The sequence below is a fragment of the Solanum pennellii genome, chromosome 9, assembly GCF_001406875.1.
Source record: "Solanum pennellii chromosome 9, SPENNV200".
NCBI lineage: Eukaryota > Viridiplantae > Streptophyta > Magnoliopsida > Solanales > Solanaceae > Solanum > Solanum pennellii.
In genome coordinates this window covers 7,078,231-7,084,915 of record NC_028645.1, presented here as the reverse complement: position 1 = coordinate 7,084,915, position 6,685 = coordinate 7,078,231, and the positions used below count along the sequence as shown (strand labels likewise).

The 6,685-nt window shown below is 31.3% G+C and overlaps 1 pseudogene; it reads left to right on the top strand.

Moving 5' to 3' along the window:
* Positions 1–287: 287 nt before the first annotated feature.
* On the top strand, positions 288–5,067 carry LOC107029568 (annotated as a pseudogene).
* The last annotated feature ends 1,618 nt before the right edge of the window (positions 5,068–6,685 follow it).

Here is a 6,685-nt window from a genome sequence, read left to right as displayed (position 1 = left end):
TCTTGAAAATTTTATAAATAAATATAAACACTTTATAAAAAATTAATTGCAACAATAATATAATACATTTTTGATTCAATAAGATGGACAACTAATATGGATGAAGGGAGCATTCAAAAATCTTTTTTATTTTCTTTAATTTTCGTGTTAAATTGAATCAGTTTTAAACGCATGAAGTATAACATACCGAAGCAAACAACAACCCCTACATTTTTTTTTCTATATATTTTTTTAGTTTCTTACATGACGTTATCTTCATTTAGTCCTGACTATTCCTAATTCAAAGCTGGACCTTATCTAAAGTTAGTGCTTTTTATTACAAATTTTTTCATATTCAAAACTTGAACTTGAAATCGTTGATTAAGAAAGTAATAGTCCATCTATTACCCAAAATTCGAACTTGAAATCGTTGATTAAAAAAGTAGCAGTCCATCCATTACACCACATGTGTCAAGGTTTTTAAATTTCTAGGAGTATTTAACCAGTCAAATATGTTGTGTAATACATTCCTCCAAAATTACCAACCATGCAACACAAACAAATTGCTCTGTTTTTTTCATTTACTTGCTCTGTGTTAACAATCTTGACATCAATCTCCGCCCATCCCACGGCGGACAGTCCTGTATCTCCTACTACAATCACAAAAGCCCCAAATATCGCGAAACCAGGATGCCCGAAGCAGTGCGGTAACGTTACAGTTCCGTATCCATTTGGTATTGGATCAGATTGTGCAATGGACTCAAGTTTCGAGATCAACTGTACTGCAGGGTCTAATGCAACACTCTATAGATCTAACATCAAAATCTACGATATCTCAGATTCTGAAATACGCGTATCAAATATGCTGTATCAGAGATGTTACTCAGAAACAGGGCAACTTTTAGTACCAGATAATCTAACATGGTTACTGTTTCGGAAAATTAACACCATACAGTTTCTCAGCACTCAACATGTTTACAGTAATTGGATGTGATGAATCAGCTATAATGAGAGGAGATAACTTTCGTAACGGATGTTACGCTTTCTGTACTAATTCAAGTGGTGTTAATGTTGTTGAAGGAAGATGTATGGGCACAGGGTGTTGTCAAATAGAAATACCTAAAGGATTGAAATATTTCAATATGACGATGGATAGTGTCGAAAATCACACAGGAATTTGGTCTTTTAATCGATGTGGATACGCGTTTTTAGGTGAGGCAAAGTCGATTTCAATTCAGGGGTGAACATGATCTTACTGATAATGATCTTAGAAACAGGATTTTGGATCATGTTCCTATTGTGTTAGATTGGGCTATCGGAAATAATCTTACTTGTGGTGACGCACAAAAGCGCGATGATTATGCTTGCCTGGTTAATAGCCATTGTGTTGATTTGGATACTGGTCTTGGTGGATATAGGTGCCATTGTGACCAGGGATATGAAGGCAATCCATATATCCGTCCAGGCTGCTCAGGTAACTTGATTTCATATGAAGTCGGAATTATCACTAACGATTTCAAAATATGAATTAAGTAAAGAATCATTTTAAATATGCAATTTTCTTTTGAAGGGGTTCGGATGAACCCTTTAAGCTTAAGTTGGATCCGCTCTCTGGCTGAGACAAGCTAGATATCCGTCTAGGTTGCTCAGGTGGCTTGATTACTTAGATTGAAGTTAGTGATGGAGTCGGAATACTTATTAAAATTGGCTCCGCCCCGGGCTGAGGCAAATAAATTTCAATGAATTATATTATTTGCATACTCTTTACTATAACGGTGATATTCTTTTCAAATATATTACTCCATCCATTTTAGTTTGGTGATTTTATTTCGCTTTGGGATAATTCTTTGATTTCAACTTTCTATACAATATGTTTAATATCATAAGATCAATAAGAACATTTCAATATTTCCCCTACATATCTTGATCTTAAAATCAGAATATTCAATTATTATTATTTTTAAATTTTGTGTCAATAACAAGGGGATAAACTCTAATATGCCATTGAATTTTGAGAAAAAGCTCATCTATGCCATCCGTCAAAAGTTTGCTCATCTATGCCATTTTTGTTTGAGAAAAAACTCATCTATATCATTAATAGTTTATTGAAAATAGTTCTGATTTTGTGACACTATTTTTTAAGGTGATCAAATTATGATTCAGTCACATCATTAATTATATTATTTTTAAAAAAGAAGGCTCAAATATGTCACAGAACTTTGAGAAAAGGTTCATCTATGCTATCCGTTAAAAATTTAGCTCATTTATGTAATTTCAGTTTACAATTAATGACATGGATGGATCTTTCCTCAAATGAAAATTACACTAATGACCCAAATTTTTAATAGATGATACAAATAAACATTTTTTAAAATTCGATGATCTATTTGAGTGTTTTCGCTTAAAACCAATTGAAAAGGAGGAATTAAAAAAAAGTAAGATGTATAAATTGAAAATAAGGAAAGAAATACTTTAGTAGGTTGGTTGTCAAGAAGGGTAGGATATCAAAATCATAGGGACATTTATATTTATTGTAGGATAGTGAGTGCCTTTTTAACACCACATACTAGAAATAATGAATTGAAGTATCTAATTATCTGCCTGATTGAAGCGTGGACATAACGATAGAGGTGAAATTGACTCCTCACTAATGTATTGCTCCCACATTCAAAATTTGACTAATTCAAACACTTATCAATATATAGTAGTCATCCATGAACTTGACTTGTGGTATAGTGGGGAGGTACTATTCCAGTGTTAGAGATTTTAAGTTTGAAATTTTGAGTATAGAGAAAATTTTATTAGGAGTGTCACCTTAAAATGGGCCTTACAGTGCATTGTTTAAATTTAATCAGAACTCTAATATAAAAACCGGACATAAAATTTAAGAAGATATTTTCTCTATCATGTATTTAAACTAAGTTAATGCATGTAATTTTACCAAAAAAATTTTGCCTTATATTTGAACTTTTTTTTCTTTCATTTTTTTAGGAAATATGGTTCAAAAAACGCTCAATTAAAATCGAAATTATTATCAAACACACAAACTTTACAAGAGTCTTATATCCCTTCTATTTTTTTTTGAAGTAGAATTACTCTACATTTTTTTATTTTGAGAAACATGGCCTAATTATCCATCCTTCCTAAATGTGATTTCTATGTTATGTATGGCTGTGTCTTTTGGACATATCGATTGAAGTAGATTCTTAAAAAATTCTCTGTTTGGCATCATGTTAGATATTGATGAATGTAAAAATGCCAGTACGTGTGCACACAACATGAATTGTACAAACAAGCCAGGGAGTTACAAATGTTATTGTCCAAAAGGATACACTGATGATGGTGAAAACAATGGTCGTGTCTGCATTGCAACAAACTCCCAGTTCCCATGGATCAAGTTTTCTGTTGGTAAGTTTCTCAGATATATATATAGTGAAGTGATCAAAGAAATTTGTGAAATTATGTCTTAGGCTTAACCATTGATGTGAGACTTTTGTCATTTTTTAACACCCCACCTCATGCCTTTCTGCTCTGATACCACGTGAAATTAGGTCTTAGGTCTAACTCACACCTCAAAAGCTAGCTCAAAGGGAGGAGGATTGCCCAAGCCTTATAAGTAATCTACCTATCTCATTAACTGCCGATGTGAGACTTTTGTCATTCTTTAACAGAATTCACTTACTTTAAATTTTTTTGTTATAAAACACAGGCATGGGAGTTGGCTTTATACCTTTAGTGGTTGGGACAATGTTGCTCCATTTTTGTATCAACAAACGAAAACTCATTAAAAATAGAGAGAAGTTCTTCAAACAAAACGGTGGTTTACTATTGAAACAACAAATCTCCTCTAAAAAGGGTGGTGTGGAAGCAACCAAAATTTTTACAGCTGACGAGTTGAAGAAGGCAACGAATAACTATGCTAGTGATAGAATTCTTGGTCGTGGTGGAAATGGAATTGTCTATAAAGGTATTCTACCTGATAATCGTATAGTTGCAATTAAGAAATCTAAGATTGTGGATGAGAATCAAATTGAACAGTTCATTAATGAGGTACTTATTCTTACTCAAGTCAACCATAGAAACGTTGTGAGACTCTTTGGATGTTGTTTGGAAGCTGAAGTACCTTTACTAGTTTATGAATACGTTTATAATGGAACTCTTTACGAGCATATCCACAACAAAAATGGCATGCCTTGGTTATCTTTGCAAAATCGGTTGAGAATTGCTTCAGAGACAGCGAATTCACTTGCTTATGGTTACACAGCAAAAGTGGCAGATTTTGGAGCTTCAAGATTAGTCCCTCTTGACCAAACTCGTGTTGCTACATTGGTTCAAGGAACGTTAGGGTACTTAGATCATGAATATTTCCACACAGGTCAATTGACTGACAAAAGTGACGTTTATAGTTTTGGAGTAGTTGTTGCTGAACTTTTAACAGGGATGAAACCTATTTCGAGGGACACAATTAGTGACAAGGACAAATGTTTGGTGGAGTACTTTGTTTCGTCGATGAACAAGAATAGCTTATTTCAAATTCTTGATCGTAGAGTTGTAAGAGAAGGAAGTCTTGAGCAACTTCAAAAGATAGCTGAGATCATTAAGAGCTGTCTTCACTTGCACGGAGAAGATAGGCCTACGATGAAAGAAGTGGCGATGGAAATTGAGAGTTTAAGAAAGTTGACTAGCCTTTGGAGTAATGAAAAAGAACATGAAGATGAGAAGGAAGTTGAATTAACAGATCTTTATACCATTCCAATTGATTCTAATATAGGTATCGACAACTTCTCTGGACAATATCCGAGCTCCTACACAAATAGTAGCATCTTTTCTGGACAATATAGTTCGGATAGTTCTTCATTACTACACAATACAAATATACCGCGGTGATGAAGGTTTTTCTCTGTTTTATAAGTTCCTTTTTAGCTGTCTTTTCTTTCTTATTCAATGTTGTTATTTGCTTCTGAACTTAATCATCAATATATTATTGATTGTATTAGTGACAAGAACTCATGGTTCGAGTATTGAAGAACTACACTAGAACAAAACAAAAGATATCTTTTGTGGCAATAAATTTTCCTTTAGCGGTAATATTAGTTGCCACAAAAACATTTACCTATCTTATAATCACCCCTAATTTTGACCATGTATCGTCAAAAGCTAGCATGAATGAAGTAATTTTGTAAACTCATAGGAAGGTACGTCATTAGACCCTGAAATAATAAATATTAAGAATTAGTGATATTTAAATTCATGCATCAAACAAGTTCTTAATGCAATCATATATTCATGAACTAACTGTGGGTAATGAAGAGTCTAATAACCTTCAATTTTAATTTATTAGACAAGTGGGGTAATGAAGGGTCTATCAACGACACTCAACCAACATTATTTATATTCCTTTCTTTCATCCAAATTTGTGATCATCTTGGATTCTAATTAGGTTAGTCTACATCATTTGTAAAATTTCATTTTTAATTTGTAATTGTAAGAATTATTACTGATACATCTATTTGTATTCTTAAAAATTTCATGTATATTCATCTTCTTTTTATTGAGAAGTATGTAAATTATCATAGTTACAAAATGAATATTCTCCAATATATGAAGTTGAAGTGAATTTTATTTTTCATATTTTCATCTTTTTGAGTTATCAAATATATCTTCATACTTGATTACTATATTTTTGTATTCTTCATTTCTTCTATCTCTAGGATATAAATATAATAAAGCTAATTCCAATTTATATTTATAGTTAATAATTTTGAAGGTAAGTATGTTAAAACCCGCAAAATATTTTCACACGCGTAAAATAATAAGTCTTTAGTAAACATTTATAGTTACGCCTTCTTCGTTGTTTGATAATCATTTATCTTTTTAAAACGACATGTTTTTTTAATTTGTAATCACAAATTTTTAGAAAATTCATGTACTTAACTATTATATACAGATACAAAAATTACTGCAAAAGTAAAAAAAATAAAAATGTGAAGTAAAAAGATGAATAAATGTTACATTGGATTTTATTGTATTAAAATTCATATTTAATTTTTTATATACGGTTTCTTTAATATATAGTTCAATAAATATAGTGTATATATTTTTAACAAAGTCATGCTTTATTTTTTGTTTTTTTTAATGATTTTTATTTTTAATACATATGAAACATTTTGTCTATAGTAAGTCGACTTCTAACAAAACGTAATTCAATCAATATGATGATATTTTTGACTATATATTTTAATGTGATATTTTTTATTAATTATGGATGCCATGTCTTTATTTACTTAAATTTTCTTTCTTTGTCGTTTGAAACTTGTATTTTTTTCTATAAATTTGATGTTACACCACCTAAACATTTTGTAATATATTTTTTATACGTGTTTACATCCCCACTCTTTCGAAATAAGGCGAAACGTCGCGGCAACTCGAAAATGATTAATTGATTCAATTTTAACAAAGTTATAAAAATAAACGAGTTTTAAAAAAAGAGTCGCCACCTAATTTTTAGGAAAACTAGGAAACCAATTATTAATCTACGAAACCAATTCGATTCTACGTAAGGGGTTTAAATTATTCCGAAGGGAAGGGGTTAGGCACCCTTCGGAATCCACAAATGTGGTTCCCGACTGAATTCATTTTTTTTCAAATTGAGGATGAAACTAAAATAATGTACAGATATAATAAACATACAATAAACACAATAAAA